This window comes from Pinus tabuliformis, chromosome 3_1, assembly GCF_031772625.1.
Source record: "Pinus tabuliformis cultivar Carrire ecotype Pingquan chromosome 3_1, CPIR1, whole genome shotgun sequence".
NCBI lineage: Eukaryota > Viridiplantae > Streptophyta > Pinopsida > Pinales > Pinaceae > Pinus > Pinus tabuliformis.
In genome coordinates, this window is record NC_142301.1 from 219,659,417 (window position 1) to 219,686,390 (window position 26,974).

General features: G+C 39.9%; 1 protein-coding gene across 4 annotated transcripts in view; it reads left to right on the forward strand.

Moving 5' to 3' along the window:
- LOC149186580 (ARM repeat superfamily protein) overlaps positions 1-26,974 on the forward strand; it is a 482,448-nt gene that overhangs the window by 241,174 nt on the left and 214,300 nt on the right. The gene's annotated exons all lie outside the window — the stretch shown is intronic.

A 26,974-nucleotide genomic window follows, 5' to 3' on the forward strand; every position in this document is an offset into this window, starting at 1 on the left:
GGCTGTCACTCTGATCCCCGCCCACTCCGTTCTAGCTGTCTCCCAACAGCAGGCTATGGGGGGTGTTGAAAAGAGTAACTAGGTTCTGTCTTTAGAATGACGTGTAATCATGATTTTATGTAATTGATGTAAAGGAGAAAATAAAATTATTTTTGTAATGCTTGAGTCATGGGTTTCATGCTCAAGGATCATTGTATTAGGTTTGGTCATCATGTCATAAAGTCTATAGGATCATTGTCAAAGTTTGAAGACCCTTTTTGGGCATATGACACATTGTAAGAAACAAATTTAATAATGTCATAAACCCTCCAAGACCTTGTCACAAGCTCCTCCTCATGTCGGCCTTAAAAAGAAGAAAAGGATGTTCCTTGGAAGACAAGTCGGCTTACCAATGGCACAAGTCGGCTTATTTGATGGACAAAACACTATATATAGGTAGCTCGACTTTCATTTGGAGAACACAATTTCGGTCAAGGCAATCTGAATGAGAAAAGGTGTGAAGATCACAAAAAGAGAAGTCTTATCACCAAGCGAAGGAGGAGGAAGACAACCGAGTTTATTTGGATCTGTTTTTGGGCTAATACCTCCACAATTGCGAGAATATAGGGTTGTCATTTGTAGTAAGGGCCGAGATATTTCAGTCATCTTGAGAAGACAAGTTTAGAAGGAAATCATGTGGATCCTCTAATCGAGTTAAGGAAGGAATAGTCTCCATCTCAAGCGAAGGAAGTTGAGGGATAATATTTCTCTCAAATATTGAAACTAGGGTTTCTGAAGTAGGGCCAAAATGTTGCAAGTCTGATCTAAGAAGCCGATATCTAAAGGGTAGCCAAGGAAGAGGGAGAAGCAAGCAGTTTGACCATGGTTGACTCAAGGAAGAAGAAGAGGTCAAAATAAGAAGCCTTGTTACTTGGTCTTGGAGAGGTTGTTGTGTCAAGGGTCTTGGTCATGGTCTTGGTATTCGTCAATTGAAGTCTCTATAAGAAGAAAAATTATTCAGTTGTACTCAGAATTTCTCATTGCTGAATAATAATATAAAACCCTCAGCTGCTGCACCGGTTTTCCCAAGTTGGGTTTTTCTGGGAACATTTGTCCAAAAGATACTGTGTTATTTTTTATGTATGCGTGTGCACGTATTTTCTCAGTGTCTAGGGTTTCTTCTGCAGTTTATTTGTGAAGGTTGCTGTGTGAATTATTTGGTATTTTCCATAGGAAATAAATTGTTAAATTAATTAACAATTAGAAAAATAGTTTTCAGTTGCTACAATAGGATTCCTAGATGGTCTTCAACCGATAGCCAACAACCCCTTGTAGTCCCCAGATAGCTCCCTGTGACACCATCTCCGTCACTTGAGCCAACCATGTGGCCCCTCGCCCATTTCTTATGATTGTGTGTTTGAAGGTGAGTCTTCCAAACCTGAAGGTATGGCTTTTCATTGTGTATTTGGGTATTTTTTTTACTTATCATGGACACTTTTGGGCATGGATTAGTTGGGGGGGGTTGGGCAAAAAGAGTTGGCTTGGTTTGTACTCTTGTATCCTCTATCCAATTTGATGGTTAATCTTGTATCCTAATGCCATGGGATCTCCATTATTGGCCACTAGGTTTAGAGGTGGCACTACATGGGAAACCTAGATTTTGGTTGCGTGGTCCCATTTCACAACACCTTATACATCACTCCCCTTCGCTCATTATAACTCCATTCATCACTTTTCCCATCCGGGTCCACATTTGTCCACTAGGTCCACAAGGAGTTAGCTTCCCACTAACCCTTTGTCCACATTTTGGGCCGGGCCTGAAATGATGCCCTACAGATTAATGCAGCTAAAAGGAAAAGAAAAAGCATAATTTGGCCACTCTCAACAGGAAATGTACCATGTTATGAATTAAATATTTATAACTATATATATTAAAATAAATAATAAAATAATAAACAAATATCAATTAATAATTAATAAATAAATTAAATTAAACTAAGTTGCCCAATTAATTATGAAAGGGCACTTATGTCAAAAGATGTGTCTTTAGCCTTGTGGCCAGTCAACTCCTATACAGGAGAATCGTCTAAGAGCTTGTAAACCATCATCTAATATTGAATAATAAAAATATATTGTTATACATACAAATGTGTATTCCATTGGCGAATATAAGTGAACAAAGCTACCGTTTCAGTGGTATCAGAGCTAGTTCGTGATCCTCCACTTCCACCCCTGTTCGTTGCTCATCTCTGTGCCCACACAATCGGCTTTCCACCGTCCCTTGTCAACCTCTGCGCATTGTTGTGCCACACAACGGTGTCTCCCACTTTCCGTTGTCACCATTCATTCCATTGCCAACTGTTCCTTGGTCCGACAAACCATTCCGGGTTAGCCACACTCCATACTCAGTGTAAAGCGCTGCCTCCTCTTGACGTTGCCTGTCCTCGCTAGTCTCCCGCTCCTCGTCGAGCCGCATCAACCCATGATAACTACATGTTGCATCTGCGTTTTTGTTCAATCACAGTCTTTCCCTGGTATCCCGACACCTTATGACATCATTTTTTACATCCGCCTTTTGTTTTCCTTGCCATAAGTCAATTGATTAGTCAAACAACGTGATGCTTGATACTCGACCCATAAATTATATAACTATATAATACCTATAGTTAAGGCGTGACATTTGACATTTGATTTTTGGGCCATTAACTGTATAATACATATATTACATTATAAATAATCATTATATAATTTAATTAACTAAATATTATTATTATTTTTTAAAATAATAATAATAATAATAATATTATTATTATTATTTAAAAAAATATTATTTAAATAATAATAATTTTTATTTTCGGTCCACAAAGAAAAAGAAGAACAAAATGGGAAGTAGCAATGACGATACAAATTTGAGGAAATTTCAGGAGGAAAGCGACAGAATGCGTCAGTGCCTTGACAATGTTGAGAAGAAGCAAGAGGAATTCGGGAAAGACCAAGAGAAGATAATTAGCAATCATGACCAAATGGCGATTAATATAAAAAAATAGAGAGCATGATGAGCCAGTTTATGGGAGGAGTTAATCTACCTCTTAATCCCTTAATGTTAAAATTGGCAACTAGGACCAAACTCCATGTGGGTCATCTTGTTAATGGCAACTGATATTTTTCTTGGATTCCTCTCATCGAGAGATGTAGGATTGATGTAAAGATCATCCGATTTCGATAAGTATTCATGGAGATATGAATTTATTTGTGTTATCAGACAATTCGTCAAGGTCGGCCAACAACCAAATAAACCCCACTTGTGCTCAACGTTTTAGTATAAATAAAGGAGGACTTCAAGTCATTTAGACACTCATCTTCTTGGTGATCTCTTCCTGTCCACTTGTCTTTGGGTTTTGGTGGGAGGAGAGACCTAAAGAGGATACGTTGCCCTAGAGGATGCCCTATCCTATACACTGTCATGAAGGAGACCTCTACACTGCCCTAATGAAGATCAAGCTTCAGTCTTGGAGGAGATTTGGCTGCAGATCTAAGAAGCCCTAGCTGCAGTCAATAGGAGTTCTAATGCATAGCAAAGGGAGTCCTAATACGCAACAAAGGGAAGGCTCTAATCCACAATCAAAGGGAGCTCCAATACGCAGCAAAGAGGGAGCGCTACATGCAACCAAATGGAGGCCCTAATTCGCAGATCTAAGGACCCCTATACGTAGCTCAAGGAGAGCGTACCCGCTGTCCAAACGGGGAGATCTAGCGACAGTAAAGGAGGCCTATGCGTAGTTGAAGGAGAAGCCCTAATGTGTTGTCCTAAAAGTGCCCTAGTCGCAGGTCAAAGGTGCCTTAATCTTAGGCCCTAATCCGTTGTAAAGAGAGCTCCTAAACACAGCTAAAGGGAGTCCCTAATCCGTAGTCATAAAGGAGACTAGGACGCTGTCAAGGGTGGTCCCACTTGCTATCAAGAAAGCTCCAATACGCAGCAAACAGGTAGCCCTAATTCGCTATCCCAAGAGGCCCTAAATCCGCTGTCCTAAGAAGCTCTATATTCGCAATCAAAAAAGCCTAAAGCCACTATCAATGGAGCCCTAATACTCGGCCATGTAAAGACCCTAAGACACAACACATGTAGCCCTAGAACGCAGCAAGAAAGTGTCTTAAAGGTACAGGAATGGACAATGTGTTTGTTGTAGGTGTCTGTGTGATAAAGGAAGACTGAAGGGCTGAAGAGGAGGTTGTGTATCTTGCTAGAAGGCTGAGGATAGAGGGAGCTGTTTGAGAGCTCATAAAGGATGGAACAGTCCTCCAGAAAGGCTGCCTCAGACCTGTTCTAAGGGCTGTATAATGCTGCTGTAATAAGAGATGGACAGTGCCATTGTCAAAGGTTAGAAGTATTGCATTGAGGATCAGTCAGCTAAGCAAGGAGCAGAATGGTGGTGTAATCATCTTGGATAACCAGTTGAAGAATGAAGATTGTGGAGCTACACATCTAGATGAAACAGTTATATGCAACATGACAATTAGTGGATAGTATGCACAACAACATGTAATGATTGCAGCACAATGATGACAATATGTACAACAGCATGTATAGGTACAACTATTGCATAGTGGAGGCAGTGTGTACAACAACATGTATGGGTACAACCATGACTAGCTGCATTTCCGTGACGAGCAGCTCAGTGAATGGGTGTAGCATGATGACGAGATGCAGCACGATGGAGAATCGGTTGAAGCAACTTGTCTTCAACTGATCTCATGTATCATCTTGTTATAGATGATCTATGCTCTTATCTAGATAAGTCAAAGTGTTGACTTCTGTTGTAAATGTACTCTCTCTCTCTCTCTCTGTGCTGAACTATTGAAGATCATATAAGAAGAATTGATCAAGGGTTTCCCCACATTGGGGTTTGTCCCTGGCTAGCGCCACATCTTGTGTCCTCTTGTCTTGGCTTGTCTTCAGCGATTTATGTTTATGTTCTATCTGTAGTTTATTCTAATGTTGATGTGATTGCTAATCTGGAAAGATATGTGAAAATTGAAATAAATTGCTCTAAGCATAGAACATACCTAAATTTAACATGGTATAAGAGCTGAGGTGAAGACAATGCTCAAGCAAGAGTGAAAGAGTAATCACCGAAGACATTTGTGAAAGAACAAAAGGATCAGTGGATCCCTCATACCTCTTCAAATTCACCGAGGGTGAAGTCGAAGCATAGAATATTATCAAAATGGCGCAACGGAAGCTTTCTGATGGCCTACCTAGAGATCACTTCATTGGGAAGATCGGATCTCAGGGTGGAAGGAAAGGCATATAACTAGTTCGGCCATCATGCGAATGAGTGTCTGAATGGCAGGGACACATCACTTGATGATGATAACAATCATTCCAGGGACATCTTCAATGGTCAAAGGAATGACAGGTAATGCAGGTCATCAAGGAAACGACCGACTCTTCAGAGAAAGCAAGGAACCCCAGGTATGAAGAATCAAATATTGTTTCTGAGAAGATAAATAAGCGTTATCTTGTATTGGCCTTCTCCTTTAGATTCTTTGGGAATCTGGCTTATCGATTATAGTGCTTCAAGGCACTTCATTAGATAGAAGGGTGCTCTCTCTAATTTGGTAGAGATGGAAACAATCGTGGGATTATGCTTGGAGCTGATGCCACCTATCCCGGAAAGGGTGTAGGGAATGTTACCCCTAAATTGAATGAGGGTAACTCGATTCATTTACAAAATCTCTTTGATGTACCTGATTACAAGAACTTGGTGTCCATTTTAGCAATGGAAGTTAAAGGTTATAGGGTGGCATTCATCAATGGAAAGGTACGTGTTTGGAAATAGAATTTTCAAAAATTCTTTTATCTTTGAGTTCAGGGTTGCAAGATGGTCCATTGGGGATCATGACATATCTCATCTATAACACCTGAAATCTATTTTATGAGGCCCTTACCGATGTGAGTCAGATGGTGACTCGAATACCTGAATTCAAGAAGAGCATGAAGGTACATGTTTGAGATGTATCGAAGAAAAATCTTACAAGTGGACCATTCTCCTCATGTAGCAGGTTCACAGGTTTGGAACAACCCAAGGGGTTTAAGATTCATGATTAGAAATCTCATGTATACAGGTGGAAGAAAGCCCTCTATAGCTTGAAGTAAATCATCCTGGGCCTAATATGAGAGGATTGATAGCTGTTTGATGAAGTTGAGATTCACTAAAAGTGAAGCCGATCCAAACCATTATTTGAAGGTAGTGGATGATAGAACTCTCATACCAACACCTTCTGAGAAACGACCTATTTCTGACAGGTGCAGACCCTCTCATTTGCAAAAGTAAGAGGGAGTTGGATTCCAGATATGGAATGGTAAAATGCAAGCGCGTGACTACCTCGAGGATCTGAACTTTTAGAAGTTATATGGTGGTGATGCTGGACCAGATTTGGGAAATGCCTCTGAGTTTCATAAACTCATTTGCATTGATGTTCTTAGTGAACTTCCGTCCGTATATATGCTTTGCAGTTAGCATAGTGAGCTCATATTTGGTTGTGCCTCACTAGATTGGTGCCTAGAATCTTCTGAGATATCTTCAGGGCACAATCTCTCATGGATTGAGATACACTACCGCAAATATGAAGCTGCATGATTATTCGAATGCTGACTAGGCAAGCAGTGTGGAGGATCACTAGAGCACTTCTCATTGTTGGTTCTCTTTGGGTTATGCTTCGATATCATGGATGAGCAGGAAGCAGAAGTCGGTTGCTATAAGAACTGCCGAGACTGAATACATAGCTACGAGTATGATCTCGTATGAAGCTTCCTGGTTGTGGAAGCTCTTCAGTGAGTTGTTTGTACACATGATGAATACCACTGTGATTCTTTGTGATAACCAGGGGGAATTCAATTATTGAGGACTCGAGCAGATAGACATCATATACTATCTTATCTGGGATATGGTAAGTCGATGAGTGAGGAGGCTCCATCACATTGAGACTGATGTACAGGTCAGACATTTTGTCAAAGCCCTGGGGAAAGGTCAAATCTGTGACTTTCCTGAACGACTTGGAGTCGTTGAGAAAAGAGTCCTGCATGTTGCATACATTGAGCTCTGGGAGCTCTGGGGGTCTTGGGGTACTTACTGGAGCAACACACGACCATAGGGCGACTCACCCTCCCCTAATGGTGCGCTATGTACGGGGTGAGAGGTTCAACCTTTCCCTGTGATACCTTGTGGCGACTATGGAACAAGATGTTAGTTCTCCTGTGGGCTAGGATGATTAGTTCTCCTGTGGAAACTATGAAATAGGATGATTAGTTCTCCTATGGGTCGGGATTATTAGTTCTCCCGTGGCGACTGTGAGCTAGGATGCTTAGTTCTCGTGTGGGCCAGGATGATTAGTTCTCTTGTGGCGACCGATCTACAGGATGATTCGTTCTCCTGTGGACTGGATGATTAATTCTCCTATCGAGGCATCCTACCCATGCAGTTTTGGACTCATGGGAAGTACCTCTCATCTGATCAATGAGCAGGGAAATGGGGTTAGGGACCATAGTAGTACTATTGATGGATGCATCGTTGTATCTACCGCACTCCCTATGCTAGGATGACCTCCATTGATCTGGGATCAGTATGAGTGGTTTGAGACACTCTCTTGTGATATTGATCTGGGATCAATAAAACTGACTTCGGGTCAGTAGAGAATGGTATGAGACATTCTCGATCAATTCTTCTTCTTCATGGTTCAGCAGAGCAGAGCAGGGCAGGGCATTGATGGCAGAGATAGTACATTCAGACATATGAATCAGTGGATGGAGTTCTCCCTAGTTAAGAGGGAGTGTTAAAATTGGCAACTAGGGCCAAACTCCATGTGGGTCATCTTATTAATGGAAACTGATATTTTTCTTGGATCCCTCTCATCAAGAGGTGTAGGATTGATGTAAAGATCATCCAATTTCGATAAGTATTCATGGAGATAGGAATTTTTTTGTGTTATGGGACAATTCGTCAGGGTCGGCCAGCAACCAAATAAACCCCACTTGTGCTCAACATTTTAGTATAGATAAAGGAGGACTTCAAGTCATTTAGACACTCATCTTCTTGGTGATCTCTTCCTTTTCACTTGTCTTTGGGTTTTGGTGGGAGGAGAGACCTAAAGAGGATACGTTGCCCTAGAGGATGCGCTATCCTATACGCTGTCATGAAGGAGACCTCTACGCTGCCCTAATGAAGATCAAGCTTCAGTCTTGGAGGAGATTTGGCCGCAGATCTAAGAAGCCCTAGCTGCAGTCAATATGAGTTCTAATGCGCAGCAAAGGGAGCCCTAATCTACAGCAAAGGGAAGGCTCTAATCCACAATCAAAGGGAGCTCCAATACACAACCCTATTCGTAGCAAAGAGGGAGCCCTACACGTAGCCAAATGGAGGCCCTAATCCACAGATCTAAGGAGCCCTATACATAGCTCAAGGAGAGCCTAGCCGTTGTCCAAACGGGGAGATCTAGCCACAGTAAAGGAGGCTTATGCACAACCGAAGGAGAAGCCCTAATGTGTTGTCCTAAAAGTTCCCTAGCCGCAGGTCAAAGGTGCCTTAATCTTAGGTCCTAATCCGCTGTAAAGAGAGCTCCTAAAAATAGCTAAAGGGAGTGCCTAATCCGCAAACATAAAGGAGACTAGGATGCTGTCAAGGGTGGTCCCACTTGCTGTCAAGAAAGCTCCAATACGCAACAAACAGGTAGTTGTAATTCGCTGTCCCAAGAGGCCCTAAATCCGCTGTCCTAAGAAGCTTTATATTCACAATCAAAAAAGCCTAAAGCCACTATCAATGGAGCCCTAATACTCAACCATGTAAAGACCCTAAGACGCAGCACAGGTAGCCCTAGAACGCAGCAAGAAAGTGTCTTAAAGGTACATGAATGGACAGTGTGTTTGTTGTAGGTGTCTGTGTGATAAAGGAAGACTGAAGGGCTGAAGAGGGGGCTGTGTATCTTGCTAGAAGGCTGAGGATAGAGGGAGCTGTCTGAGATCTCATAAAGGATGGAACAGTCCTCCAGAAAGGCTGCCTCAGACCTGTTCTAAGGGCTGTATAATGCTGCTGTAATAAGAGATGGACAGTGCCATTGTCAAAGGTTAGAAGTATTGCATTGAGGATCAGTCAGCTAAGCAAGGAGCAAAGTGGTGGTGTAATCATCTTGGAGAACCAGTTGAAGAATGAAGACTGAGGAGCTACACATCTAGATGCAACAATTATATGCAGCATGATAGTTAGTGGATAGTATGTACTATGCACAACAACATGTAATGATTGCAGCATAGTGATGACAGTATGTACAACAACATGTATAGCTACTACTGTTGCATAGTGGAGGCAGTGTGTACAACAACATGTATGGGTACAACCATGACTGGTTGCATTTCCGTGACAAGAGCAACTCAGTGAATGGGTGTAGCATGATGACGAGATGCAGCATGATGGAGAATCAGTTGAAGCAACTTGTCTTCAACTGATCTCATGTATCATCTTCTTATAGATGATCTATGCTCTTATCTAGATAAGTCAAAGTGTTGACTTTTGTTGTAAATGTACTCTCTCTGTCTCTCTCTGCTGAACTATTGAAGATCATATAAGAAGAATTGATCAAGGGTTTCCCCACATTGGGGTTTGTCCCTGGCTAGCGCCACATCTTGTGTCCTCTTATCTTGGCTTGTCTTCTACGATTTATGTTTATGTTCTATCTGCAGTTTACTCTAATGTTGATGTGATTGCTAATTTGGAAAGATATGTGAAAATTGAAATAAATTGCTCTAAGCATAGAACATACCTAAATTTAACACTTAAGCACACAAGGGTCACCACAAAGTCCCAAAACTCCAAAAGGCGAAGTTTTCCCAAGTCATGAATTTCCATCAATGCACGAACACTGAATATACAGTTCCAAGGAAGCCAGTATTATACAAAGTTTCCCGAAAAGACTATCAAAAAATTAAAAGGGAGTTACCCAAGTATTATGGTAAGGACCATAAAAGTGCCATTGTGTGGGTGAATAGAATGGATGCCATCTTTGGAGCAAACCCACCAATAGGTGAATAGGAGAAGGTCATGACTGCATCTAACAACTTGGAAGCTGAAGCATATAATTGGTTCCTATGGTGGTCCAACAGATGTGAGGCTCGTTCGTTCAATTGGGAAATTTTTGTGGAGGCCTTGCTCAAAAGGTTCCATGACGAAGAAGAAGACGATGTTTACAAAAAATTCTTCCTCTTCAAACAAAAAGGGATTGTGAGCAAATACACCCACGAGTTGTGAGTATTAGCTATAAGACAAAGAGGGTTCTATGACGAAGAACTGCTAAAAATGTATAGATGTTTGCTTAAGGAGTATATTTGAGAAGAATTAAAACTATATAAATCCAAAACCATTGAAGAAGCTAGGCATGCAACAATAATTATTGAACGAAAATATAAGCTCCATAAAACACCATATGCCAGTAATGAAACATAAAACAACTACTCAAAAGGGAAGTCTAGTTAGTCGTCTTCAAAAAACACTGGTAAGTACATTCCACCACCAATGCGCAAAGGAGGAAAGCAACAATCAGGTTTTGAAAGAAAAAAAGATGGCAGATGTTGGACATGCAGAGATAAATATTCTTAAGGACACGGATGCACTACAAAAAACTTTACAGTTGCGAAGAAGAACAAGAAGAGGAATCTTTAGAGAATAGCTCTGACGAAGAAAACAATGAAGAAAATGAGGCTCCTAATCCAGAAGAAGGGAGTATGCCAAGAATTTCTCTGGCAACTATGAGAGGGATAACTCAACCACAAACATTAAAATGTTATTGTGTGAATAGATTCAAGAAGTAGACAACTTTATAGATGTCAATGTCGCAAAATGACTGAACATTTTTGCCTATCCTGTAGCAGATTTAAAAGTTACGGTGGCAGATGGGAAATGAATAGATGGAGTAGGAAAGTGCCATAAAGTTAAAAAATCAACTAAACGGATATGAAATGGAGTCCATTTTTTATACAGTCCCTTTAGGAGGTGTAGATGCTGTCTTAGGAGTACAATGGTTGCAAACAGTAGGGACATATTTTGCAAATCACCAAAAACAGTTCATTAAGTTCAAAATGGATGGAAGGAAGTATAAGTTGTTCGGATTCCAAGCTCCACCTAGCCAAGTCATTTCTGCTCAACAAATGAAGAAGCCTATTTGCAAGGGAGCCTCGGTATTCGTCGCACAATGTTAACAATTAGAACTATTATCGATGGAAGGGATTCCCCAACAGTCCGAAATTACATCCCTAATCTAGAAATATGACAAGGTATTTCAAGAATTTCCGATGAAATTACCCCTAAAAGAAAAATTTAACATATCATTGAAGTCAGATCAGATTTTACACTAGTAAATGTAAAACAATATCGCTACCCCCATCATCATAAAACAAAAATAGAAAGATTGATACAAGATCTGTTAAAGGATGGAGTCATTACGAAAAGTAGAAGTCCATATGCTGCACCAGTAGTATCAGTCAAGAATAAAGATGGATCTTTTCGGTTGTGTATAGATTACAAAGGATTAAAGAAAATTACTATTAAATAAAAATTCCCTATTCCGTTCATTGATGAGACGCTAGACGAAGTCCATGGCGCAGAATATTTCTCGAGATTAGATTTTAGATCAGGCTACTATCAAATTCGAGTGAGATTAGAAGACGTCGAAAAGACTGTGTTCATGACTCATGAAGGGTACTATGAGTTTAAGGTAATAATTCCATTTGGTTTAACAAATGCACTAGCCACTTTCCAAGTAACCATGAACAAACTCTTCCATCCATACTTGCGAAAATTTGTATTAGTCTTCTTCGATGATATCCTCGTCTACAACAAAATGTGGAAGGAGCACCTCAAGCATCTAGAGGATGTACTTTTCGTATTGGAGAAGAATACATGGGACACGTCATTTCCATGGAATGAGTCAAAGTGGACCCCAACAAAATTAAAACAATTAAAGAATGGACCAAACCCAAGAACATATCAAAATTGAGAGGTTTTCTAGGTTTAATCGGGTATTCCAGAAGGTTCGTAAAGAACTATGCACATTTAACTGCGCCACTAACAAACTTGTTAAAAAGAAACACTTTATGTTATTAAGCTATATTAATTTGTCCTTGAAGCATTTTTGTTTTCAGTCCTTATGTTGGATGTTTGTTAGTAAATGTAGACAGTTTGTTTCATAATAGCACAATAATGAACATTGAACGCAATACACCAACTCATCCTTGTGCTAGGGGCCAATTGCAAATAAAGAATTTTCATAAACAATTTTAGTAGGTATACAAGTTAGATTGTACTTTATCTTTCTTCCTAGTTACACTACATGTCATGGTGACATTACATTATACACCCGATATACAAACTAGGATCCAACTCCAATCCTAATAAGTACAGGGTGGTCATGGTTGGCCATATGTTCTTGAAGCTCTATGGTACAGTGCTCCACTTGAATCTGTCTAGGGAGCTTAAGTAGTGACATCTCGGAATTAGAGGATAGGCCAATTTTTGACCTAAGAACCAAACTATTGATCACATCCTTAAACTCAGGGTTATCATTAAGAAAGGTGGTCTCACTGTTTGAAAATTTATTGGTTTTTTATAAAATTTCGAAAAGGTTTTCATTTTGTCCCTCGGGAGGGTTTCTTCCAAAGACTTAGAGACATTGGCATTTTCGAGACCTTATTATCAACCATCATGCATCGATATGATACAATTCTTGATATGTTGCATATAGTACATTTCCAATCAGATTTCACGGGCAGTACAATTGGGGTTAAATAAGGTTTCCCCTTGTCCCACACATTATTTGGGATTTACATTAGCGAGTTGGAGTCCTTCTTGACTGAACACATCTAAGATGTGGGTGTTTTCCATCTACACCATTTCTTGATTTCTATCCTTTTGTTTGTAGAGGATGTGGTCCTTCTAGTCTTATCCATGGATGGATTGCAGTTATATGAAGCGAACAAAGTTCCTTCTACAGATTAATTACTCCAGAAGACTTGGAATATAAAGCTATCCATGAGGATACAAATATTACATATTAAATGTGTGAATAAGAATGATTGATTTCAATGAGAACGAGAGGCTTGCTTATATATTAGGCAAGTGTCTCTTCATGGAGAGTCATGTCTCATTTAGACATGCCTCTTCAGCCTAATTACTAGTTTAACTAATCATTATTTTTGATTATTATTGTTTACATTATTTATATATTTTATTCATAACATTGTCTTCCTTCTCAAAAAGCTTTGTCCTCAAAGCTTGTCGATGAAAAAGGCTTGATCTCTTTTTCGGCTTCGAATGTCTTTCTATCTCGGAATAGTCATCTTCGTCGATACAAGCTGATATGATCTTCTAAGTGACAAACAAAATTGTCGTACTGAGAAGGGATCAGACCATCCTAGATTAATCTTTTGTGTAATATTCTGATCACTGGAAGTTTGTAACGATTTGTCATCATAAGACGAGATTGATGTTATGTCCTTATTCTCTGGAACATCAGTTTGTTGTTTCTGGTCTAAATGGTCCCGATACATAGCTTGGTTGTGTTGTCTACTCTCATGATTCGGATGTCAATATGGGACTTTACTTTCCCTTATTAGGTGTGTGGAAATTTTTTGATTTACTTTAGGGAATAATGTTGTTGAGTTTGTTACCAAACCTTCACTTGGGGTGTTTATCATCTAAAGTTTTGAATTGCAACATCCAAGCGTGTCTTTTCTTCAACTTGCTTGTCTTCTTCCAGAATTGTTACCTTCACTGGATCGATATTTGTTATTTTGTCATCAACTTGAATTCTTACATTTGATGCTTCCTTGTCGATAAGTTGTTGTACCTTGTTTTTTAATGACTTCTTATCCTTCTTAAGTTTCTTAATTTGTGTCAATAATTTTTCACTATGGTTTTTAAGTCGAGAAACTTCTTCATTTTTGTCAACAGTGATTTTGTCAATTTCATTTTGCATATTTTGTAATACTTTTTTACCTTCTTGACAAATTACTTTTGAAATCTCTGATATATCTTCTGGCGTTACTGAATTTGGTTTCAACATAACATCTTGGAGTGTTATTTTCTTCTTCTTGTAAGTAAATGTTAGAAACTTTTTCTTCGTATTTAAGATGACAGATCCTACCGTTTCCATCCAGGGTGATCCCAAAATAATGTCACCTTGATTGTTCCATAGGGTCTAAACTGAGAATTGCGATACAAATGTATGATCTTCAATGTTTAGCTGTAAATTGGCTATGTCATATATTTTATTGCGAAAAAATTCTAATTTTTCAGTTATATTTGACTCCGGGATCACTAGTTGGTTTGCGATTTTAGGTGTTATATAATTTGCATCTTTTGCCGGAGAAATAGAAATAATATCTTTTCCTGCGAGAGTCCCTTTATTGTTAAATAACGCTTTACCGTTTCTGGGTAAGGTTTATGAGAATCTTATGGCCTGCATTTTTGTATTAGACTCCATTTTTGCTTCTTGAATATTAAATACTTTTTAAATCATTTTTTTTTAAATAAATCCCATTTTTTCTATATATATTTTTCAAATATTTCCTTTTTTCTTGTTAAATAACCTCGACTCTACTATCCACTATAAAACACTTAAATAGTTCTTCTCTTCCTTCAAAATACTTGATGAAAAATACCTTAATACTTTATTAAAGTATTTTTTTATTTTTTTTGAAGTGTAGTTTTATAACTAATTAAATATCAATTTTTCCTCTTTATATATAATTATAACAAATAATATAATTATAATTTTTTTTTTGTTTAATTCTCAAATGTTCAACATGGACGACTTTCAAACGATACCACAGATGGACACGATCCCTTCTTTTTATTTTTTGTATCGGTTTGGTAGATATCCAATATTTATGGTTTGACCATAGCTAGCATTATTTATTTTGTAGTGATTCAGATATCGTGATTTTAATGATTTGATGGTTGAAGGAAGTGGACTATATCGCAACGACTGAGGGAATCGATACAGGTGATGGTAATTGCAAATCTGAATGGTGAGACATACAACAAGAGAGGCAATGGAGGTTCTTCGGTGATCAACGAGGAAGAGGACGAAAGTGGTGGGTGTGCAGTGGTTTGTCTGTGTTTTGGTTGTTGTCGGATGGCGGCAACGGAGTACAAATTCTAGAAAACTTGATGGTTGCAGCATCCGAGAAGCAGCAGATATCTGAGCACTAAGAACGTAGCAAGACTCTCTTGAATTGCTATGATGTGAGAGGCCCTTTCTGAGGCACAAAAGGATACAAAAGGCAAGGAGGTCCTCACCCAAAGCAGTACTAGCCACTGAACCTTTGTTCTGGTACAACGAGGGTGGCTCTGAATCTACCTCAGGCAACAAAGATTGGTTCTGAGATAATGGCCCACATTGAAGGATGGTACAACAAATTTCTTGAGTTAAGTCTTGATGGACGACTGACTGTTGCCTAGTGTTGGCAGTGGAAGTAAATGGTGAACAATAGTGCTACGCAGAATGGTGATCTACGCTGGCGGTTTGTCAAGGATAATGGTTGTTACAAGCCAGGCAAGTGTTGTTGTTTATGTGGATCCAGCAGATAAGGCAGCGACTACAAGTATGAGGGTTTAGTGACGAATGTGTATTGCAGTGGTTGTTTGCAATGGCTTTGTCAGTTGCTGTGTGCAACAAGGTAGGGTCAACGAGGCACGACTGTATGGGAAGGGCCACCAACGATGAGAGACGATGTCGAAACACGCCTACCTGTATTTTTTTACAGAGGCAGCTAGAAAGGCGTACTACGGTTGTTGGATTGCGCTCAAGTGCAATTGCTTTTTGTTTTTGTTTTCCGATTTTTTATTTTTATTTTTATACAATTTTTTTATTTAATTTTTTTGTTTTTAATAAAAATATATATATACTTTTTTTTATATAATTTGACTTTTTTTTTCTTGATTATATAATTTTTTTTTCTTCTTTTAATTTTAATGGCCAAAGGCCTAGCAAAACAAGGAATAGGAGAAACTCCCAAATTCTGAGCGAAAAGCTTCAATTATACAGTAACAACGTTGACAAAACCTTAATGGCCAAGGGCCTGGATCGGAGAGCGTGGCTCTGTGCAGCGGTGAAGCAGCCAGAGGATCGACTACTCTGATACCAAATGAAACAAAGAAAGTTCCTTCTACAGATTAATTACTCCAGAAGATTTGGAATTTAAAGATATCCATGAGGATATATTATATATTAAATGTGTGAATAAGAATGATTGATTTCAATGAAACCAGAGCCTTGCTTATATATTAGGCAAGTGTCTCTTCATGGAGAGTCATGTCTCATTTAGACATGCCTCTTCAGCCTAATTACTAGTTTAATTAATTATTATTGTTTACATTATTTTACATTATTTATATATTTTATTCGTAACATTATTTATGATTATTATTGTTTACATTATTTTACATTATTTATATATTTTATTTGTTGGATGCCTTGGCCCTTTTCTATGATATTTATCGATTGATAGTCAATTTGAGTAAAACCAAGGTCATGATCTTCAACGCATTGAAGAAAGTTCTCTTTGATCACCACTTCATTTTTAAAGGCGAGAAGATCAAGATCACCACCACATATATTTATTAGGGGGTATTATTCATTGGTCCATGCACTTAAGCCCCGAATCAACAAGGGCTATGGGTCCTTGACTCTTCTAGAGTGACAATGTTTTTATCATCACACTTATGAAACTGGATTCGTTGAAAGGAGGCCACGTGTCCGAATTCCACGAATTGGACACGATTCGTTGGAGATTCAAATCCCAGGATGGGACACGTCGTGTCATAAAAAGACACGCTCGAATCCCGTACGTGTCCCGTTAGGACACAACATGTCCCGATTTTGGGATTCGAATCCCAAAAAATGAAACCCGCGGGCAAGGAGCTAAGGGTTTGGAGCAAGGAGCTAAGGGTGTGGAGCGTTTGGCAAGGAGATTCAAGCACCAGGTAAGTGCATTTCATCTCTTTTTTTTTTTTTTGATTTCTGTTACAGCAGTTTGTATATGATTTTTTTTACAAATTTGTGCATGTTTTGTTTATCTTTTTTACAATATTCATGGCTCAATCAAGGGCAGCAGTTAGGGGGAAAAGGAAGGGGAAGAATGTCTCCATTGGAGATGCCCCTCCTCCCCCAATATCATCAGAGTCTGCTGCAAGTAATGTTGAGGGAAGAAGAGGACCTAAAGACAACATTGAGAAATATCCCTTGTGGAAATATGTCACAAGAGAGGATGGGACAAGCACCAAGGGGAAGGGAGGAGGCAATGTGCAATGGAGATGCAACTTTTGCCACATTTTTTTCAAAAGCACATATCACTGTGTGAAAGGCCATTTGTTGGCTTTACCAGGTTGTGGAATTGGAGTGTGTAAAGTTGTTCCTTTACAAAAGAGGAAAGAAATGGAAAAGGAGTTCACTGTTGGTATGAAAAATGTGGCTGCAAATTCAAGAAAAACCAAGAATGAAGAGCCCCTTCCATTTTTGAGGAAAGGCACCACCAAATTTCCATTTGAGAGTTCCATTGGGGGACAAGCAGCAAAAAGAAGAGCAATTTCACTTGGTCCAATTGAAAAGATTTTTCAAAAAGAGAAACGGGAAGAGCTTGATCTCACCATTGCCTTATTTTTCTATCAAAACTTCATATCATTTAATGTTGCACGGTCACCTCTATTTATTGAGATGTGTCAAGCTCTAACTCACAGGTTTCCATCATGGTATGTGCCTTTTGGTTTAGAGAAGCTTAGAACCACATTGCTGATGAAGGCAAAAAAAGAGGTGCAAAAAATGCTTGATCCTATTAAAGCATCATGGCCAACATCTGGGGTTAGCATTGTTTCTGATGGATGGACAGATCCTGTAGGTTTTAACCCCGTACAGAAATTACCTGCATACGAATTCTAAAACACAAAAAATAAACAATGCGAGAGCATAACACATAAAACACATATACATAGAGATTTCCCCCGGATCCCAAAACTGAGACTACTGGATTGATTTTTCATCATGCTCCTTTCAATGTTACAATACATATTTATACATGTCGAAGCATCCAATACCATGGACCGAAAACCATCACGTCCAAAACCATGGACCGAAAACCATCGCGTCCAAAACCATGTGCGAAAATCATGCACAAAACCATAGGTAGGTCCGCCCAATGTTTTACAAAACGGACTCGGATTCGGACTCGGCCGAGGATCGACTCGGAAACGGAAACGGAAACGGCAATGACTCGGCCGGCTCGATTTCAATGACTCGGTCGTTGTAAAAAATACATTAAATATTTATTTTTTTTATAAAAAAACATAATTTTAAATAGTTTAAACATAATTTTAAATATTTTCATTCAAGTTTCCAAACACACAACATTATAATATACATGGAAGACAACATATGATCAAAGTAGGCTCATGAACCAATCCATTATATCAAAATGGTACGGTGTACCCAAGGGCCAATGGCAATAGTAAATACATAGTCAACTGTAGTCTGTCATACATGATCAAAGACTCAAGAGTCAAAACAAAATACAAATAACCAAGGAGGCTAGTAGCTACTGGCTACTGCCAGAGGAGCCAAGATCATCTCGACCAATCTCTGGATCATCATCATCAGAGGCAGAGCCAGACAAGGGGCCCCTTAAATAGAGTTTGGGAGGGGGAAATGGACCCCAAATGCATTTAACTAATCACATAAACCTTTTCATGTCCACAAACCCTAACTAAATCAGCCAAAAATCAGCAAAAAATTAATTTTTTTTAAGTTAAAACGCTGCCCAGCGGGTTCCAAACGGTACGGCCGTTTTTTGACGTGACCCGGCCGGGTTGACCGGGTCAGCTATGACCCGGCCGAGTCATTGGCTGACTCGGCCGGGTCATAGCTGACCCGGTCACCGAGCCGGGTCATAGGGCCGAGTTGAAATTTTTTTGGGTGACCCGGAACGAAACGGCCGTTTCGGAGTCAACCCGGCCGTTTCGTAAAACAATGGGTCCGCCCCTACACCCCTTGGCTGACTCGGCCGGGTCATAGCTGACCCGGTCACCGAGCCGGGTCATAGGGCCGAGTTGAAATTTTTTTGGGTGACCCGGAACGAAACGGCCGTTTCGGAGTCAACCCGGCCGTTTCGTAAAACAATGGGTCCGCCCCTACACCCCTCAAACCCCCTGTGACCCCCCCGCTACGCAATCGGCGCAATGAAGGTTCTAACCCCCTGGTTAACTACGTGGGCTAATCGTATATAACACAACCCAACATTCTCCCACTTGTTGTTTTCTTTCCATAGGGGGCCATAAGAGAGCTTAGTCATTTATCTAGCCCTGCAACACCCATTGTTTCTCTACACCAAGAGAACTTCTCAGAGCTCACAGATTTTGTTAATGCATCTGCAGTATTCTTCAAAGTGTCCACCTTTACTAGCAACACCTTTTTGCATCCTATCATATCCTTCACAAAGTGATACTGAACATCAATGTGCTTTGTCTTTGAATGATACGCAGGGTTATTTCCCAAGAAAATTCCACTTTGGCTGTCACATTCTATCCTTATAACTCCCTGTACTAACCCCATACTTGAACACAATCTTTGCAACCAAATTGCTTCCTTGCTTGCATGAGTGGCTGCCATGTACTCTGCTTTTCTAGTTGATAGTGCCACTAAAGATTGTTTCTTATTCATCCAACTGACTGCACCTCCAAATAGGTTAAACACATACCCACTTGTAGATCTTCTCTGATCCAGATCTCCAGCCCAGTCTGCATCAACAAAGCCACGAATATCCAACACTCTGTCCAATCCTAGTCTTCCTTGGTAGCACAAACCATAATCACTAGTGCCACGCAAATACTTGACAACCCGCTTCACTGCTATCCAGTGCTCCTTCGTGGTTTTGACATAAACCTGCTCAATACTCCCACTGCATGTGCAATGTCTGTTCTAGTATAGACCATTGCATACATCAGGCTACCGATTGCACTTGCATATGGAACACGGGAAATGTCCTCTTCCTCTTCTTGTGTCTTGGGACACTGTTTAGCAGATAACTTCATACCTACAGGAATAGGAACTTTCACCGGTTTACTATCCTACATATTAAACCTCTACAGTATTGTCTCGACATACTTCCTCTGGTTTAACCAGAGCTTCCTCTTTTCTCTGTCTCTTTTAATTTCCATGCCCAAAATATAGTTTGCAGCACCAAGATCTTTGATGTCGAATTTGAAGGTCAATAAGGTCTTCAAATCCTGGATACTTTCTTTGTCATTTCCAACCAACAACATATCATCCACATACAAGACCAGATAAATAACACGATCACCAATTAATTTAAAATACGGACAGTGATCTGCTTTGCTTTTGGTGAAGCCAAGTCCCCGTATAAATATATCAAATTTCTGAAACCACATCCTTGGTGACTGTTTTAACCCATACAGAGACTTCTTTAACTTCGTACCATTTCTTTCTTACCCTTCACTGCAAAACCTTTAGGTTGCTTCATGTTGATCTCCTCTTCTAGATCCCCGTGAAGAAATGTTGTCTTCACATCCATCTGTTCTACCTCAAAATCAAAAGCAGCAGCAATAGATAAAAGTAATCTAATAGAAGCTATCTTGGCAACATGAGAAAAAATATCATCAAAATCAATTCCTAGCACCTGGAAATAGCCTTTTGCTACCAACCGAGCTTTGTATTTCTCCACCTTTCCTTTTGCATTTGTCTTCTTCTTGAACACCCATTTGCTGCCAATGGGTTTCCTTCCAGCCGACAACTCCACTAGATCCAAAGCCTCATTTTTGTGCAAAGATGCCATTTCATCAACCATGGTCTCTTTCCAAAGTTTTCCATCCTCTGAATCTACTGCTTCCTTCACAGTTCTGGGATCATCATCAGTAACAGATAAGCAAAATTTGAACAGAAAGCAGATGGACTATACATTTTGACTACCTTCTTTTTCGAACTGATCTTCTCACACCTGAAGTTTGTGGTTTTTCGTTTTTTGATTCCCCCTCTGTTGTAGAGTCTGAGTCTTCCTCCTTAAGCTCGAACTCTATCTTCTCAGGTTCCTTTGGTTGGAATTCATGTTTAATAACATCTTTCACCTCTCCGAACACCACATCTCGGCTGTATATAACCTTCCTTGTTACTGGATTTCAAAGCTTATAACCCTTTCAACCATCCTTATACCCAATAAAGATGCACTTTTCAGATTTACTATCCAACTTGGTTCTTTTCTTCTTTGGAACATATACATATGCATCACATCCAAAAACCCTCAGATGTGAAATAGAGGGTTTCTTACCAGTCCATACCTCTTGTGGAGTCTTATCCTCCAACGTTGATGAAGGTGATATGTTGACGAAGTAACATTCTGTCTCCATTGCTTCGGTCTAGAATTCCTGTCCTAACTCGACACCACTGAGCATGCTTCTTGCCCTTTCCATCAACGTCTTGTTCATTCTTTCTGCAACTCCATTTTGCTCAGGTGTGTGTGGAGTAGTCTTCTGCCGTGCTATACCACACTTCTTACAAAATTCTTCAAATTCCTTACTGCAAAACTCTCCACCGTTATCTGTCCTCAACACTTTTATCTTCTTTTCTGTCTGGTTTTCGGCCAGAGCCTTAAATTCTTTAAACCTGTCAAAGACTTCAGATTTCTTCTTAAGGAAATATATCCATGTATTCCTTGAAAAGTCATCTATAAATGATACATACTATATAGACTTACCCAGTGATGGAACCTTCACAGGTCCAAACACATCACTGTGCACAAACTCTAATATCTGTTTCGCCCTCTTACCACCAAAGGGGAAGCTCACCCGATTCTACTTCTCATATACACAATTTTCACAGAAATCAAAATCCAGAGAGCTATTACTCATACCTTCACCATAATGAAGTATTCGAAAGCCCTTCTCTCCAGTATGTGCAAGCCTTTGATGCCACTGCATGGTCTTCTCTTCAGAGACCACTAGATTTTCTGCTCCTCTTTCAGGAACCACAGGGCTGTTGCACCCATCAATACCAGTACTACCTTGCAGCTTGTACAGAGTTCCAATCCGAACTCCCCGCATCAATACCAGTGCTCCCCGAACCATCTTGCAGGTATCCTTCTCGAACACTGTTTTTACACTTGCATCATCCAGCTTGCTTACGGAAATCAGATTTCTGGCCAATGCAGGAATATGCAGAACACCCGGAAGTGTTCTAACCCTTCCACCTTGCAACTTCAACATTACTTTTCCATGACCAACGATTCTAGCCTTCCTGTCATCCCCCAAGAAGACATCACCACCATCATATTTCTCATACTCACAATACCACTCTCGATGGGGAGTGAAGTGACAGGATGCACCTGAGTCAATCAACCACGCCTCATGATCTACATGTGTACTTGAAGAAGCCAAGTACACATCCCCACCTTCATCTGAGGTGGTTTTCGCCTTTGCAGAAGGAGCATCATCATATGCCTTTCCTTTGTCAAGAGTTTGAGATTTACAGTCCCTTTTGTAGTGCCCTTCCTTTCCGCATTTCTAGCAAACCACCTTTACAGGTTTTCTTGGAGATTTAGATTTCCCTCTAGATTTAGATCTCCCACTCGATGACTTATTTTTGTTTCTGTTCTGGGACCGTCCTCATACAGACAAGGCGTCACCATTCTGCTGCTCCATATTTTTCCGTCTCATCTCCTCCGTCAGCAAGGATGAGACTATTTCATCAAACTGCAAGGCAGTTGCATTGCTACCTATTGCAATAACCATACTATCCCACGAATCTAGTAGAGAACACAACAAATTGATGCACTTATTTTCATCTTAAATTTTAATATCAACAGATAATAATTGACTTACCACAATATTAAATGCGTTCAGATGCTCTGTCACCGAGTCTCCATCTTTCATCCTCAGGTTATACAACTTTTTCCGTAGGAACAGTTTATTCACTAGAGATTTAGATTGGTGCAATGTCCCTATTTGTCCGACAAAGCCTTCGCCGTAGCTTCCCCTGATACATTCAACAATATTGAATTTGAGACACACAATCGTATTGTGCTCTTTTCCTTCCGATCCAACTTATTCCATTCTTCATCGGACACTCCCATTCGTTTAGTACCCAGATCTACTGATCTTTATCCACCAACAAATCCTCCATCTTGAGTTTCCACAACGCAAAACTTTGACCATTAAATTTCTCGATCTCTATCTTTCCACTGCTTGCCATCTTATTTCACCACCAGAATCAATCTCGTAGATCTCCCACTAAAAAGGGTCTACTACAGGGCCAAGCGAAACCCCTCAGCAACAAAGGTGTCCCCTTGAAGCCAAAACAACTCCGATACCAAATGTAGGTTTTAACCCCGTACATAAATTACCTGCATACGAATTCTAAAACACAGAAAATAAACAATGCGAGAGCATAACACATAAAACAGATATACGCAGAAATTTTCCGTAGGATCCCAAAACCGGGACTACCAGATTGATTTTTCATCATGTTCCTTTTAATGTTACAATACATATTTATAGATGCCGAAGCATCTAATACCATGGACCAAAAACCATCATGTCCCGATGGACTGAAAACCATCACGTCCAAAACCATATGCGAAATTCATGCACAAAACCATAGGTAGGTCCACCCAACCTAATAGAGGGGGGTTACCTGCACCCCTCAAACCCCCTGTGACCCCCCCGCTACGCAATCGACACAACGAAGGGGGGGCTCCGCCCCCCTTCTAACCCCCCGGTTAACTACATGGGCTAGTCGTGGAAAGAATATAACACAATCCAACAGATCCAACATGACACATCATCATCAACTTCATGGTGTCTTCCTTGAATGGTCCAATTTTCTTGAAAGTAGTGGATACACTTGGAAAATACAAGGATGCACAATTTACGGGTGAGTTATTTATTGAAGTTATTGAAGATGTAGGTGTTGATTCTTGTGTGCAAATCATTACAGATAATGCACCTGTTTGCAAGGCTGCTGGCATGATTGTGGAAGCTAAATATCCACAAGTGTTTTGGACACCTTGCATTGTCCATTCATTGAACTTAGCACTGAAATCCATTGCTTCTGATGTGCTTTGGATTGTTAACAATATTGAGGATGCACGACATATCCGTAACTTTGTGCAAAATCATACAAATGCCCTCACTATCTACAAGGATTACAACAATCTATCATTGTTGAAGATTGCTGATAGAAGGTTTGCCTCTTCATTCATCATGTTGAAGAGGTTGAGGGATGTCAAGACCGCTCTTAGGGCCATGGTTATTTCTGAGTTTTGGTTTTTCTGCAGAAAGATAGATCAAGTAGCCTCTAAAAGAGTGAAGGACATAGTGCTAGATGATGCTTGGTGGGATAGGGTAGATATAATTATTCAGATCATGGACCCTTTCATTTCTTTGCTTCGATTTGCAGATACAGACAAACGCATCCTAGGAGAGGTTTATGAGGGATGGGATTCCATGATTGAGTCTGTGAGGAGCATTATTCTACAGAGTGAGTGCCCCGAGTATGAGACATCACCGAAGGTCTTCTGTGGTATTATACATGATAATCTTGTCTGCAGATGGGACAAGAATTGCACACCTTTACATTGTTTGGCTCACTCATTGAACCCAAAATACTACAACCATGAGTGGCTGAATGGTGGACTTTCCCGCAGATTCCCTCCTGACATGGATGGTGAAATCTCACAAGGGAGGAAAGATGCATTCAGACGGGTTTTTCAGGATAAAGGATTGCTTGATGAGGTGGAGGATGCCTTTGCAGAGTTTTCCATTGGTACTGGTCGATTTGTAGGATATGATGTAATTAGAGACAGTGGGGCTAAGAAGCCCTATTCCTGGTGGGCAAATCATGGGGCAACAAGCCCTCCTCTTCAATAGTTGGCCATGAGGCTCCTCGCTCAGGTGACTTCATCCTCCCTTTGCGAGAGGAATTGGAGCACATATGGAAATTTGTATAGTGTGAAGAAGAGCAGGCTTGAGCAGTCCAGGGCAGAGACAATGGTGTATGTGCACACCAACCTTCGTCTTATTTATAGGCAGAGGGAAGAGTGGTTGAGGGGAAAGACAAAGATGTGGGATGTCTTTCCTGATGATATGGGTCTGGCCAACATGGATCTCAATGATTTAGTGCTAGAGCCTGTTAGATTTGATGATGGTGATATTTTAGAGGGGTCATCCTCCACACCAGCAGATGTAGAGGCAACTATGGATATAGGGGAGGCGGAGGATGTAGAGGAGAGTAGTGGTGACCATGATGATGAGGACATTGATGCTGATTCTGATAATGACTATGAGGATTGTCGACTCATGAATCATGGGCTATCTATTGCCTCGAGGCTTGTATACCTATAGTTGTTTTATATTTTCTATTTCTATTTGCCATTGGCATTACACTACCTATGTAACACATTTTGATTTGATGACTTTATGAGAAAACTACAGTTGTCAGTGTCTTTATCTTACTGTCTTGTAAGTTGTCTTTCATTTATGAATCATGATTTATGTGACATGTATTTGAATTTTGTACGTACTATGCATGCTATAATGTTACTAACTTACTTTGTAAACAGTAAAACTAACATCTAGATGAAGATCTATGTTTGAAATCAATGAATTTGTATCATTAATGAGAATGTGTAAGAAATATCTAATTTTTAATATCTATATATCTATCTATATATATATATATATTAATAAAATAATATATAACGAATCCTACGTGTCTTGTTCCAGGGGGTTAACGTGTTCAAATCCGACTCTCGAATCCCTGTATCCTATGAATCCCGAATCCCCGTGTTAGGTGACTTAGCATCACACTTATGACATATCATCCAAGATGTCGCTCGTGGACACTCCATTCCACTCCATAGTTCTATATGGGTTTGAGGATTTGGTTTACTGGAGTCTAATTGGTCCTTGGTAGAGAGAGTATAGACCATCCTCCTCCTATGCTTCATTTGATGCAAATAAACAGTGCCTCAACCTATCATCATCACAAAATTTGGTGCTCGACCCTTTTAACTGAAGGTAGTGTTCAATCTTGTCTTACCTCTGCACTGTGTTTGGAGTTTTGATGATACATCCTAGGGGTAGGATAAATATCGATACTTGGCCTATCATTCATCAAAGTCCATTGCAGCAGCAAGTCCTTTGTATTGGTCTCACTATTTGAACATTTACTGTTTTTTATAAAATTTCAGAAAGGTTTTGATTTCGTCCCTCGGGAGGGTTTCTTCCAAAGACATAGAGACATTGGCATTTTCAAGACCTTATTATCAACCATCATGCATCGTTATGAGTCAATTCTTGGTATGTTGCATACAATACATTTCCAATCAGATTTCATGGGCAGTACAATTGGGGTTAAAGAAGGTTTCCCCTTGTCCCCCACATTATTTGGGATTTACATTAGCGAGTTGGAGTCATTCTTGACTAAAGACATCCAAGATGTGGGTATTTGCCATCTACACCATTTCTTGATTTCTATCCTTTTGTTTGTAGAGGATGTGGTCCTTCTAGTCTCATCCGTCGATGGATTGCAGTTATAGTTGGATGCCTTGGCCCTTTTCTATGATATTTACCAATTGATAGTCAATTTGGGTAAAACCAAGGTCATGATCTTCAACGCATTGAAGAATGTTGTCTTTGATAACCACTTCGTTTTCAAAGGTGAGGAGATCAAAGTCAGCACCACATATATTTATTAGGGGATATTATTCACTGGTCCATACACTTAAGCCCCGAATCAACAAGGGCTATGAGTCCTTGACTCTTCTAGAGTGACAATGTTTTTATCATCACACTTATGACATATCATCCAAGATGTCGCTCGTGGACACTCCATTCCACTCCATAGTTCTATATGGATTTGAGGATTTGGTTAACCAGAGTCTAATTGGTCC